Source organism: Mycteria americana, chromosome 15, assembly GCF_035582795.1.
Source record: "Mycteria americana isolate JAX WOST 10 ecotype Jacksonville Zoo and Gardens chromosome 15, USCA_MyAme_1.0, whole genome shotgun sequence".
Taxonomy (NCBI): Eukaryota; Metazoa; Chordata; class Aves; order Ciconiiformes; family Ciconiidae; genus Mycteria; species Mycteria americana.
Window position 1 is genome coordinate 15280092 of NC_134379.1, and position 13013 is coordinate 15293104.

Below are 13013 nucleotides of genomic sequence, written 5' to 3' on the forward strand. Positions count from 1 at the left end.
GGGACAACACTCTGTATATCTCTCTGGCAGAGCCCGGCTGCCAAATTGGAAACGTCCAGAGATTGCGTCCACAGGAAAGCTGCCAGCACTGAAAGCTGCAGCTGGTTTTCACTGTCCCTTGGAACTGCATTCGCTGCCACACAGACATTCATGCTCTGCTAAATCTTTGCTTGGTAATGGGGCAACACTCTGTATCTCTCTCTGGCAGAGCCCGTCTTCCAAATTGGAAACGTCCAGAGATTGTGCCCACAGGAAAGCTGCCAGCACTGAAAGCTGCAGCTGGTTTTCACTGTCCCTTGGAACTGCATTCGCTGCCACACAGACATTCGTGCTCTGCTAAAGCTTTGCTTGGTAATGGGGTAACACTCTGTATGTCTCTGTCCCAGTGCCCGGCTGCCAAATTGGAAACGTCCAGAGATTGCGCCCACAGGAAAGCTGCCAGCACTGAAAGCTGTAGCTGGTTTTCACTATCCCTTGGAACTGCATTCGCTGCCACACAGACATTCGCGCTCTGCTAAAGCTTTGCTAGGTAATGGGGCAACACTGTATAACTCTCTCCGACTGCCCGGCAGTGAAATTGGAAACGTCCAGCGATAGCGCCCACAGGAAAGCTGCCAGCACTGAAAGCTGTAGCTGGTTTTCACTGTCCCTTGGAACTGCATTCGCTGCCACACAGACATTCGCGCTCTGCTAAAGCATTGCTTCGAAATGGAGCAACACTCTGTATCTCTCTCTGGCAGAGTCCGGCTGCCAAATTGGAAACGTCCAGAGATTGTGCCCACAGGAAAGCTGCCAGCACTGAAAGCTGTAGCTGGTTTTCACTGTCCCTTGGAACTGCATTCGCTGCCACACAGACATTCGCGCTCTGCTAAAGCTTTGCTAGGTAATGGGGCAACACTCTGTATGACTCTCTCCGACTGCCCGGCAGTGAAATTGGAAACGTCCAGAGTTTGCACCCACAGGAAAGCTGCCAGCACTGAAAGCTGTAGCTGGTTTTCACTGTCCCTTGGAACTGCATTCGCTACCACACAGACATTCGTGCTCTGCTAAAGCTTTGCTTGGTAATGGGGTAACACTCTGTATGTCTCTGTCCCAGTGCCCGGCTGCCAAATTGGAAACGTCCAGAGATTGCGCCCACAGGAAAGCTGCCAGCACTGAAAGCTGTAGCTGGTTTTCACTGTCCCTTGGAACTGCATTCGCTGCCACACAGACATTCGTGCTCTGCTAAAGCTTTGCTTGGTAATGGGGCAACACTCTGTATGTCTCTGTCCCAGTGCCCGGCTGCCAAATTGGAAACGTCCAGAGATTGCGCCCACAGGAAAGCTGCCAGCACTGAAAGCTGTAGCTGGTTTTCACTGTCCCTTGGAACTGCATTCGCTGCCACACAGACATTCGTGCTCTGCTAAAGCTTTGCTTGGTAATGGGGTAACACTCTGTATGTCTCTGTCCCAGTGCCCGGCTGCCAAATTGGAAACGTCCAGAGATTGCGCCCACAGGAAAGCTGCCAGCACTGAAAGCTGTAGCTGGTTTTCACTGTCCCTTGGAACTGCATTCGCTGCCACACAGACATTCGTGCTCTGCTAAAGCTTTGCTTGGTAATGGGGCAACACTGTATAACTCTCTCCGACTGCCCGGCAGTGAAACTGGAAACGTCCAGCGATAGCGCCCACAGGAAAGCTGCCAGCACTGAAAGCTGTAGCTGGTTTTCACTGTCCCTTGGAACTGCATTCGCTGCCACACAGACATTCGTGCTCTGCTAAAGCTTTGCTAGGTAATGGGGCAACACTGTATAACTCTCTCCGACTGCCCGGCAGTGAAATTGGAAACGTCCAGCGATAGCGCCCACAGGAAAGCTGCCAGCACTGAAAGCTGTAGCTGGTTTTCACTGTCCCTTGGAACTGCATTCGCTGCCACACAGACATTCGTGCTCTGCTAAAGCTTTGCTTGGTAATGGGGCAACACTCTGTATCTCTCTCTGGCAGAGCCCGGCTGCCAAATTGGAAACGTCCAGAGATTGCGCCCACAGGAAAGCTGCCAGCACTGAAAGCTGTAGCTGGTTTTCACTGTCCCTTGGAACTGCATTCGCTGCCACACAGACATTCGTGCTCTGCTAAAGCTTTGCTTGGTAATGGGGTAACAGTCTGTATGTCTCTGTCCCAGTGCACGGCTGCCAAATTGGAAACGTCCAGAGATTGCGCCCACAGGAAAGCTGCCAGCACTGAAAGCTGTAGCTGGTTTTCACTGTCCCTTGGAACTGCATTCGCTACCACACAGACATTCGTGCTCTGCTAAAGCTTTGCTTGGTAATGGGGTAACACTCTGTATGTCTCTGTCCCAGTGCCCGGCTGCCAAATTGGAAACGTCCAGAGATTGCGCCCACAGGAAAGCTGCCAGCACTGAAAGCTGTAGCTGGTTTTCACTGTCCCTTGGAACTGCATTCGCTGCCACACAGACATTCACGCTCTGGTAAAGCATTGCTTCGAAATGGAGCAACACTCTGTATATCTCTCTGGCAGAGCCCGGCTGCCAAATTGGAAACGTCCAGAGATTGCGCCACAGGAAAGCTGCCAGCACTGAAAGCTCTAGCTGGTTTTCACTGTCCCTTGGAACTGCATTCGCTGCCACACAGAAATTCGCGCTCAGCTAAAGCTTTGCTACGTACTGGGGGAAAACTCTGTATAACTCTCTCCGACTGCCCGGCATTGAAATTGGAAATGTCCAGCGATAGCGGCCACACGAAAGCTGCCAGCAGTGAAAGCTCTAGCTGGTTTTCACTGTCCCTTGGAACTGCATTCGCTGCCACACAGACATTCGCGCTCTGCTAAAGCTTTGCTAGGTACTGGGGGAAAACTCTGTATAACTCTCTCCGACTGCCTGGCAGTGAAATTGGAAACGTCCAGCGATAGCGCCCACAGGAAAGCTGCCAGCACTGAAAGCTGTAGCTGGTTTTCACTGTCCCTTGGAACTGCATTCGCTGCCACACAGACATTCGTGCTCTGCTAAAGCTTTGCTTGGTAATGGGGCAACACTCTGTATCTCTCTCTGGCAGAGCCCGTCTTCCAAATTGGAAACGTCCAGAGATTGCGTCCACAGGAAAGCTGCCAGCACTGAAAGCTGCAGCTGGTTTTCACTGTCCCTTGGAACTGCATTCGCTGCCACACAGACATTCGTGCTCTGCTAAATCTTTGCTTGGTAATGGGGCAACACTCTGTATCTCTCTCTGGCAGAGCCCGTCTTCCAAATTGGAAACGTCCAGAGATTGTGCCCACAGGAAAGCTGCCAGCACTGAAAGCTGCAGCTGGTTTTCACTGTCCCTTGGAACTGCATTCGCTGCCACACAGACATTCGTGCTCTGCTAAAGCTTTGCTTGGTAATGGGGTAACACTCTGTATGTCTCTGTCCCAGTGCCCGGCTGCCAAATTGGAAACGTCCAGAGATTTCGCCCACAGGAAAGCTGCCAGCACTGAAAGCTGTAGCTGGTTTTCACTGTCCCTTGGAACTGCATTCGCTGCCACACAGACATTCGCGCTCTGCTAAAGCTTTGCTAGGTAATGGGGCAACACTGTATAACTCTCTCCGACTGCCCGGCAGTGAAATTGGAAACGTCCAGCGATAGCGCCCACAGGAAAGCTGCCAGCACTGAAAGCTCTAGCTGGTTTTCACTGTCCCTTGGAACTGCATTCGCTGCCACACAGACATTCGTGCTCTGCTAAAGCTTTGCTTGGTAATGGGGCAACACTCTGTATCTCTCTCTGGCAGAGCCCGGCTGCCAAATTGGAAACGTCCAGAGATTGCGCCCACAGGAAAGCTGCCAGCACTGAAAGCTGTAGCTGGTTTTCACTGTCCCTTGGAACTGCATTCGCTGCCACACAGACATTCGCGCTCTGCTAAAGCTTTGCTAGGTAATGGGGCAACACTGTATAACTCTCTCCGACTGCCCGGCAGTGAAATTCGAAACGTCCAGCGATAGCGCCCACAGGAAAGCTGCCAGCACTGAAAGCTGTAGCTGGTTTTCACTGTCCCTTGGAACTGCATTCGCTGCCACACAGACATTCGTGCTCTGCTAAAGCTTTGCTTCGTAATGGGGCAACACTCTGTATCTCTCTCTGGCAGAGCCCGGCTGCCAAATTGGAAACGTCCAGAGATTGCGCCCACAGGAAAGCTGCCAGCACTGAAAGCTGTAGCTGGTTTTCACTGTCCCTTGGAACTGCATTCGCTGCCACACAGACATTCGCGCTCTGCTAAAGCATTGCTTCGAAATGGAGCAACACTCTGTATCTCTCTCTGGCAGAGTCCGGCTGCCAAATTGGAAACGTCCAGAGATTGTGCCCACAGGAAAGCTGCCAGCACTGAAAGCTGTAGCTGGTTTTCACTGTCCCTTGGAACTGCATTCGCTGCCACACAGACATTCGCGCTCTGCTAAAGCTTTGCTAGGTAATGGGGCAACACTCTGTATGACTCTCTCCGACTGCCTGGCAGTGAAATTGGAAACGTCCAGAGTTTGCACCCACAGGAAACCTGCCAGCACTGAAAGTTGTAGCTGGTTTTCACTGTCCCTTGGAACTGCATTCGCTGCCACACAGACATTCGCGCTCTGCTAAAGCTTTGCTTGGTAATGGGGCAACACTCTGTATCTCTCTCTGGCAGATCCCGGCTGCCAAATTTGAAACGTCCAGAGATTGCGTCCACAGGAAAGCTGCCAGCACTGAAAGCTGCAGCTTGTTTTCACTGTCCCTTGGAACTGCATTCGCTGCCACACAGACATTCGTGCTCTGCTAAAGCTTTGCTTGGTAATGGGGCAACACTCTGTATCTCTCTCTGGCAGATCCCGGCTGCCAAATTTGAAACGTCCAGAGATTGCGTCCACAGGAAAGCTGCCAGCACTGAAAGCTGCAGCTGGTTTTCACTGTCCCTTGGAACTGCATTCGCTGCCACACAGACATTCGTGCTCTGCTAAAGCTTTGCTTGGTAATGGGGTAACACTCTGTATGTCTCTGTCCCAGTGCCCGGCTGCCAAATTGGAAACGTCCAGAGATTGCGCCCACAGGAAAGCTGCCAGCACTGAAAGCTGTAGCTGGTTTTCACTGTCCCTTGGAACTGCATTCGCTGCAACACAGACATTCGCGCTCTGCTAAAGCATTGCTTCGAAATGGAGCAACACTCTGTATCTCTCTCTGGCAGAGTCCGGCTGCCAAATTGGAAACGTCCAGAGATTGTGCCCACAGGAAAGCTGCCAGCACTGAAAGCTGTAGCTGGTTTTCACTGTCCCTTGGAACTGCATTCGCTGCCACACAGACATTCGCGCTCTGCTAAAGCTTTGCTAGGTAATGGGGCAACACTCTGTATGACTCTCTCCGACTGCCCGGCAGTGAAATTGGAAACGTCCAGAGTTTGCACCCACAGGAAAGCTGCCAGCACTGAAAGCTGTAGCTGGTTTTCACTGTCCCTTGGAACTGCATTCGCTGCCACACAGACATTCGCGCTCTGCTAAAGCTTTGCTTGGTAATGGGGCAACACTCTGTATCTCTCTCTGGCAGAGCCCGGCTGCCAAATTGGAAACGTCCAGAGATTGCGCCCACACGAAAGCTGCCAGCACTGAAAGCTGTAGCTGGTTTTCACTGTCCCTTGGAACTGCATTCGCTGCCACACAGACATTCGCGCTCAGCTAAAGCTTTGCTACGTACTGGGGGAAAACTCTGTATAACTCTCTCCGACTGCCCGGCATTGAAATTGGAAATGTCCAGCGATAGCGGCCACACGAAAGCTGCCAGCAGTGAAAGCTCTAGCTGGTTTTCACTGTCCCTTGGAACTGCATTCGCTGCCACACAGACATTCGCGCTCTGCTAAAGCTTTGCTAGGTACTGGGGGAAAACTCTGTATAACTCTCTCCGACTGCCCGGCAGTGAAATTGGAAACGTCCAGCGGTAGCGCCCACAGGAAAGCTGCCAGCACTGAAAGCTGTAGCTGGTTTTCACTGTCCCTTGGAACTGCATTCGCTGCCACACAGACATTCGTGCTCTGCTAAAGCTTTGCTTGGTAATGGGGTAACACTCTGTATGTCTCTGTCCCAGTGCCCGGCTGCCAAATTGGAAACGTCCAGAGATTGCGCCCACAGGAAAGCTGCCAGCACTGAAAGCTGTAGCTGGTTTTCACTGTCCCTTGGAACTGCATTCGCTGCCACACAGACATTCGCGCTCTGCTAAAGCTTTGCTAGGTAATGGGGCAACACTGTATAACTCTCTCCGACTGCCCGGCAGTGAAATTGGAAACGTCCAGAGATTGCGCCCACAGGAAAGCTGCCAGCACTGAAAGCTGTAGCTGGTTTTCACTGTCCCTTGGAACTGCATTCGCTGCCACACAGACATTCGTGCTCTGCTAAAGCTTTGCTTGGTAATGGGGCAACACTCTGTATCTCTCTCTGGCAGAGCCCGGCTGCCAAATTGGAAACGTCCAGAGATTGCGCCCACAGGAAAGCTGCCAGCACTGAAAGCTGCAGCTGGTTTTCACTGTCCCTTGGAACTGCATTCGCTGCCACACAGACATTCGTGCTCTGCTAAAGCTTTGCTTGGTAATGGGGCAACACTCTGTATCTCTCTCTGGCAGAGCCCGGCTGCCAAATTGGAAACGTCCAGAGATTGCGCCCACACGAAAGCTGCCAGCACTGAAAGCTGTAGCTGGTTTTCACTGTCCCTTGGAACTGCATTCGCTGCCACACAGACATTCACGCTCTGGTAAAGCATTGCTTCGAAATGGAGCAACACTCTGTATATCTCTCTGGCAGAGCCCGGCTGCCAAATTGGAAACGTCCAGAGATTGCGCCACAGGAAAGCTGCCAGCACTGAAAGCTCTAGCTGGTTTTCACTGTCCCTTGGAACTGCATTCGCTGCCACACAGACATTCGCGCTCAGCTAAAGCTTTGCTACGTACTGGGGGAAAACTCTGTATAACTCTCTCCGACTGCCCGGCATTGAAATTGGAAATGTCCAGCGATAGCGGCCACACGAAAGCTGCCAGCAGTGAAAGCTCTAGCTGGTTTTCACTGTCCCTTGGAACTGCATTCGCTGCCACACAGACATTCGCGCTCTGCTAAAGCTTTGCTAGGTACTGGGGGAAAACTCTGTATAACTCTCTCCGACTGCCCGGCAGTGAAATTGGAAACGTCCAGCGATAGCGCCCACAGGAAAGCTGCCAGCACTGAAAGCTGTAGCTGGTTTTCACTGTCCCTTGGAACTGCATTCGCTGCCACACAGACATTCGTGCTCTGCTAAAGCTTTGCTTGGTAATGGGACAACACTCTGTATATCTCTCTGGCAGAGCCCGGCTGCCAAATTGGAAACGTCCAGAGATTGCGTCCACAGGAAAGCTGCCAGCACTGAAAGCTGCAGCTGGTTTTCACTGTCCCTTGGAACTGCATTCGCTGCCACACAGACATTCGTGCTCTGCTAAATCTTTGCTTGGTAATGGGGCAACACTCTGTATCTCTCTCTGAAAGAGCCCGTCTTCTCAATTGGAAACGTCCAGAGATTGTGCCCACAGGAAAGCTGCCAGCACTGAAAGCTGCAGCTGGTTTTCACTGTCCCTTGGAACTGCATTCGCTGCCACACAGACATTCGTGCTCTGCTAAAGCTTTGCTTGGTAATGGGGTAACACTCTGTATGTCTCTGTCCCAGTGCCCGGCTGCCAAATTGGAAACGTCCAGAGATTTCGCCCACAGGAAAGCTGCCAGCACTGAAAGCTGTAGCTGGTTTTCACTGTCCCTTGGAACTGCATTCGCTGCCACACAGACATTCGCGCTCTGCTAAAGCTTTGCTAGGTAATGGGGCAACACTGTATAACTCTCTCCGACTGCCCGGCAGTGAAATTGGAAACGTCCAGCGATAGCGCCCACAGGAAAGCTGCCAGCACTGAAAGCTCTAGCTGGTTTTCACTGTCCCTTGGAACTGCATTCGCTGCCACACAGACATTCGTGCTCTGCTAAAGCTTTGCTTGGTAATGGGGCAACACTCTGTATCTCTCTCTGGCAGAGCCCGGCTGCCAAATTGGAAACGTCCAGCGATAGCGCCCACAGGAAAGCTGCCAGCACTGAAAGCTGTAGCTGGTTTTCACTGTCCCTTGGAACTGCATTCGCTGCCACACAGACATTCGTGCTCTGCTAAAGCTTTGCTTCGTAATGGGGCAACACTCTGCATCTCTCTCTGGCAGAGCCCGGCTGCCAAATTGGAAACGTCCAGAGATTGCGCCCACAGGAAAGCTGCCAGCACTGAAAGCTGTAGCTGGTTTTCACTGTCCCTTGGAACTGCATTCGCTGCCACACAGACATTCGCGCTCTGCTAAAGCATTGCTTCGAAATGGAGCAACACTCTGTATCTCTCTCTGGCAGAGTCCGGCTGCCAAATTGGAAACGTCCAGAGATTGTGCCCACAGGAAAGCTGCCAGCACTGAAAGCTGTAGCTGGTTTTCACTGTCCCTTGGAACTGCATTCGCTGCCACACAGACATTCGCGCTCTGCTAAAGCTTTGCTAGGTAATGGGGCAACACTCTGTATGACTCTCTCCGACTGCCTGGCAGTGAAATTGGAAACGTCCAGAGTTTGCACCCACAGGAAAGCTGCCAGCACTGAAAGTTGTAGCTGGTTTTCACTGTCCCTTGGAACTGCATTCGCTGCCACACAGACATTCGCGCTCTGCTAAAGCTTTGCTTGGTAATGGGGCAACACTCTGTATCTCTCTCTGGCAGATCCCGGCTGCCAAATTGGAAACGTCCAGAGATTGCGTCCACAGGAAAGCTGCCAGCACTGAAAGCTGCAGCTGGTTTTCACTGTCCCTTGGAACTGCATTCGCTGCCACACAGACATTCGTGCTCTGCTAAAGCTTTGCTTGGTAATGGGGCAACACTCTGTATCTCTCTCTGGCAGAGCCCGGCTGCCAAATTGGAAACGTCCAGAGATTGCGCCACAGGAAAGCTGCCAGCACTGAAAGCTCTAGCTGGTTTTCACTGTCCCTTGGAACTGCATTCGCTGCCACACAGACATTCGCGCTCAGCTAAAGCTTTGCTACGTACTGGGGGAAAACTCTTTATAACTCTCTCCGACTGCCCGGCATTGAAATTGGAAATGTCCAGCGATAGCGGCCACACGAAAGCTGCCAGCAGTGAAAGCTCTAGCTGGTTTTCACTGTCCCTTGGAACTGCATTCGCTGCCACACAGACATTCGCGCTCTGCTAAAGCTTTGCTAGGTACTGGGGGAAAACTCTGTATAACTCTCTCCGACTGCCCGGCAGTGAAATTGGAAACGTCCAGCGATAGCGCCCACAGGAAAGCTGCCAGCACTGAAAGCTGTAGCTGGTTTTCACTGTCCCTTGGAACTGCATTCGCTGCCACACAGACATTCGTGCTCTGGTAAAGCTTTGCTTGGTAATGGGACAACACTCTGTATATCTCTCTGGCAGAGCCCGGCTGCCAAATTGGAAACGTCCAGAGATTGCGTCCACAGGAAAGCTGCCAGCACTGAAAGCTGCAGCTGGTTTTCACTGTCCCTTGGAACTGCATTCGCTGCCACACAGACATTCGTGCTCTGCTAAATCTTTGCTTGGTAATGGGGCAACACTCTGTATCTCTCTCTGGCAGAGCCCGTCTTCCAAATTGGAAACGTCCAGAGATTGTGCCCACAGGAAAGCTGCCAGCACTGAAAGCTGCAGCTGGTTTTCACTGTCCCTTGGAACTGCATTCGCTGCCACACAGACATTCGTGCTCTGCTAAAGCTTTGCTTGGTAATGGGGTAACACTCTGTATGTCTCTGTCCCAGTGCCCGGCTGCCAAATTGGAAACGTCCAGAGATTTCGCCCACAGGAAAGCTGCCAGCACTGAAAGCTGTAGCTGGTTTTCACTGTCCCTTGGAACTGCATTCGCTGCCACACAGACATTCGCGCTCTGCTAAAGCTTTGCTAGGTAATGGGGCAACACTGTATAACTCTCTCCGACTGCCCGGCAGTGAAATTGGAAACGTCCAGCGATAGCGCCCACAGGAAAGCTGCCAGCACTGAAAGCTCTAGCTGGTTTTCACTGTCCCTTGGAACTGCATTCGCTGCCACACAGACATTCGTGCTCTGCTAAAGCTTTGCTTGGTAATGGGGCAACACTCTGTATCTCTCTCTGGCAGAGCCCGGCTGCCAAATTGGAAACGTCCAGCGATAGCGCCCACAGGAAAGCTGCCAGCACTGAAAGCTGTAGCTGGTTTTCACTGTCCCTTGGAACTGCATTCGCTGCCACACAGACATTCGTGCTCTGCTAAAGCTTTGCTTCGTAATGGGGCAACACTCTGCATCTCTCTCTGGCAGAGCCCGGCTGCCAAATTGGAAACGTCCAGAGATTGCGCCCACAGGAAAGCTGCCAGCACTGAAAGCTGTAGCTGGTTTTCACTGTCCCTTGGAACTGCATTCGCTGCCACACAGACATTCGCGCTCTGCTAAAGCATTGCTTCGAAATGGAGCAACACTCTGTATCTCTCTCTGGCAGAGTCCGGCTGCCAAATTGGAAACGTCCAGAGATTGTGCCCACAGGAAAGCTGCCAGCACTGAAAGCTGTAGCTGGTTTTCACTGTCCCTTGGAACTGCATTCGCTGCCACACAGACATTCGCGCTCTGCTAAAGCTTTGCTAGGTAATGGGGCAACACTCTGTATGACTCTCTCCGACTGCCTGGCAGTGAAATTGGAAACGTCCAGAGTTTGCACCCACAGGAAAGCTGCCAGCACTGAAAGTTGTAGCTGGTTTTCACTGTCCCTTGGAACTGCATTCGCTGCCACACAGACATTCGCGCTCTGCTAAAGCTTTGCTTGGTAATGGGGCAACACTCTGTATCTCTCTCTGGCAGATCCCGGCTGCCAAATTGGAAACGTCCAGAGATTGCGTCCACAGGAAAGCTGCCAGCACTGAAAGCTGCAGCTGGTTTTCACTGTCCCTTGGAACTGCATTCGCTGCCACACAGACATTCGTGCTCTGCTAAAGCTTTGCTTGGTAATGGGGCAACACTCTGTATCTATCTCTGGCAGAGCCCGGCTGCCAAATTGGAAACGTCCAGAGATTGCGCCCACAGGAAAGCTGCCAGCACTGAAAGCTTTAGCTGGTTTACACTGTTCCTTGGAACTGCATTCGCTGCCACACAGACATTCGCGCTCTGCTAAAGCTTTGCTTGGTAATGGGGCAACACTCTGTATCTCTCTCTGGCAGATCCCGGCTGCCAAATTTGAAACGTCCAGAGATTGCGTCCACAGGAAAGCTGCCAGCACTGAAAGCTGCAGCTGGTTTTCACTGTCCCTTGGAACTGCATTCGCTGCCACACAGACATTCGTGCTCTGCTAAAGCTTTGCTTGGTAATGGGGTAACACTCTGTATGTCTCTGTCCCAGTGCCCGGCTGCCAAATTGGAAACGTCCAGAGATTGCGCCCACAGGAAAGCTGCCAGCACTGAAAGCTGTAGCTGGTTTTCACTGTCCCTTGGAACTGCATTCGCTGCCACACAGACATTCGCGCTCTGCTAAAGCATTGCTTCGAAATGGAGCAACACTCTGTATCTCTCTCTGGCAGAGTCCGGCTGCCAAATTGGAAACGTCCAGAGATTGTGCCCACAGGAAAGCTGCCAGCACTGAAAGCTGTAGCTGGTTTTCACTGTCCCTTGGAACTGCATTCGCTGCCACACAGACATTCGCGCTCTGCTAAAGCTTTGCTAGGTAATGGGGCAACACTCTGTATGACTCTCTCCGACTGCCCGGCAGTGAAATTGGAAACGTCCAGAGTTTGCACCCACAGGAAAGCTGCCAGCACTGAAAGCTGTAGCTGGTTTTCACTGTCCCTTGGAACTGCATTCGCTGCCACACAGACATTCGCGCTCTGCTAAAGCTTTGCTTGGTAATGGGGCAACACTCTGTATCTCTCTCTGGCAGAGCCCGGCTGCCAAATTGGAAACGTCCAGAGATTGCGCCCACACGAAAGCTGCCAGCACTGAAAGCTGTAGCTGGTTTTCACTGTCCCTTGGAACTGCATTCGCTGCCACACAGACATTCACGCTCTGGTAAAGCATTGCTTCGAAATGGAGCAACACTCTGTATATCTCTCTGGCAGAGCCCGGCTGCCAAATTGGAAACGTCCAGAGATTGCGCCCACACGAAAGCTGCCAGCACTGAAAGCTCTAGCTGGTTTTCACTGTCCCTTGGAACTGCATTCGCTGCCACACAGACATTCGCGCTCAGCTAAAGCTTTGCTACGTACTGGGGGAAAACTCTGTATAACTCTCTCCGACTGCCCGGCATTGAAATTGGAAATGTCCAGCGATAGCGGCCACACGAAAGCTGCCAGCAGTGAAAGCTCTAGCTGGTTTTCACTGTCCCTTGGAACTGCATTCGCTGCCACACAGACATTCGCGCTCTGCTAAAGCTTTGCTAGGTACTGGGGGAAAACTCTGTATAACTCTCTCCGACTGCTCGGCAGTGAAATTGGAAACGTCCAGCGATAGCGCCCACAGGAAAGCTGCCAGCACTGAAAGCTGTAGCTGGTTTTCACTGTCCCTTGGAACTGCATTCGCTGCCACACAGACATTCGTGCTCTGCTAAAGCTTTGCTTGGTAATGGGACAACACTCTGTATATCTCTCTGGCAGAGCCCGGCTGCCAAATTGGAAACGTCCAGAGATTGCGTCCACAGGAAAGCTGCCAGCACTGAAAGCTGCAGCTGGTTTTCACTGTCCCTTGGAACTGCATTCGCTGCCACACAGACATTCGTGCTCTGCTAAATCTTTGCTTGGTAATGGGGCAACACTCTGTATCTCTCTCTGGCAGAGCCCGGCTGCCAAATTGGAAACGTCCAGAGATTGCGCCCACAGGAAAGCTGCCAGCACTGAAAGCTTTAGCTGGTTTACACTGTTCCTTGGAACTGCATTCGCTGCCACACAGACATTCGCGCTCTGCTAAAGCTTTGCTTGGTAATGGGGCAACACTCTGTATCTCTCTCTGGCAGATCCCGGC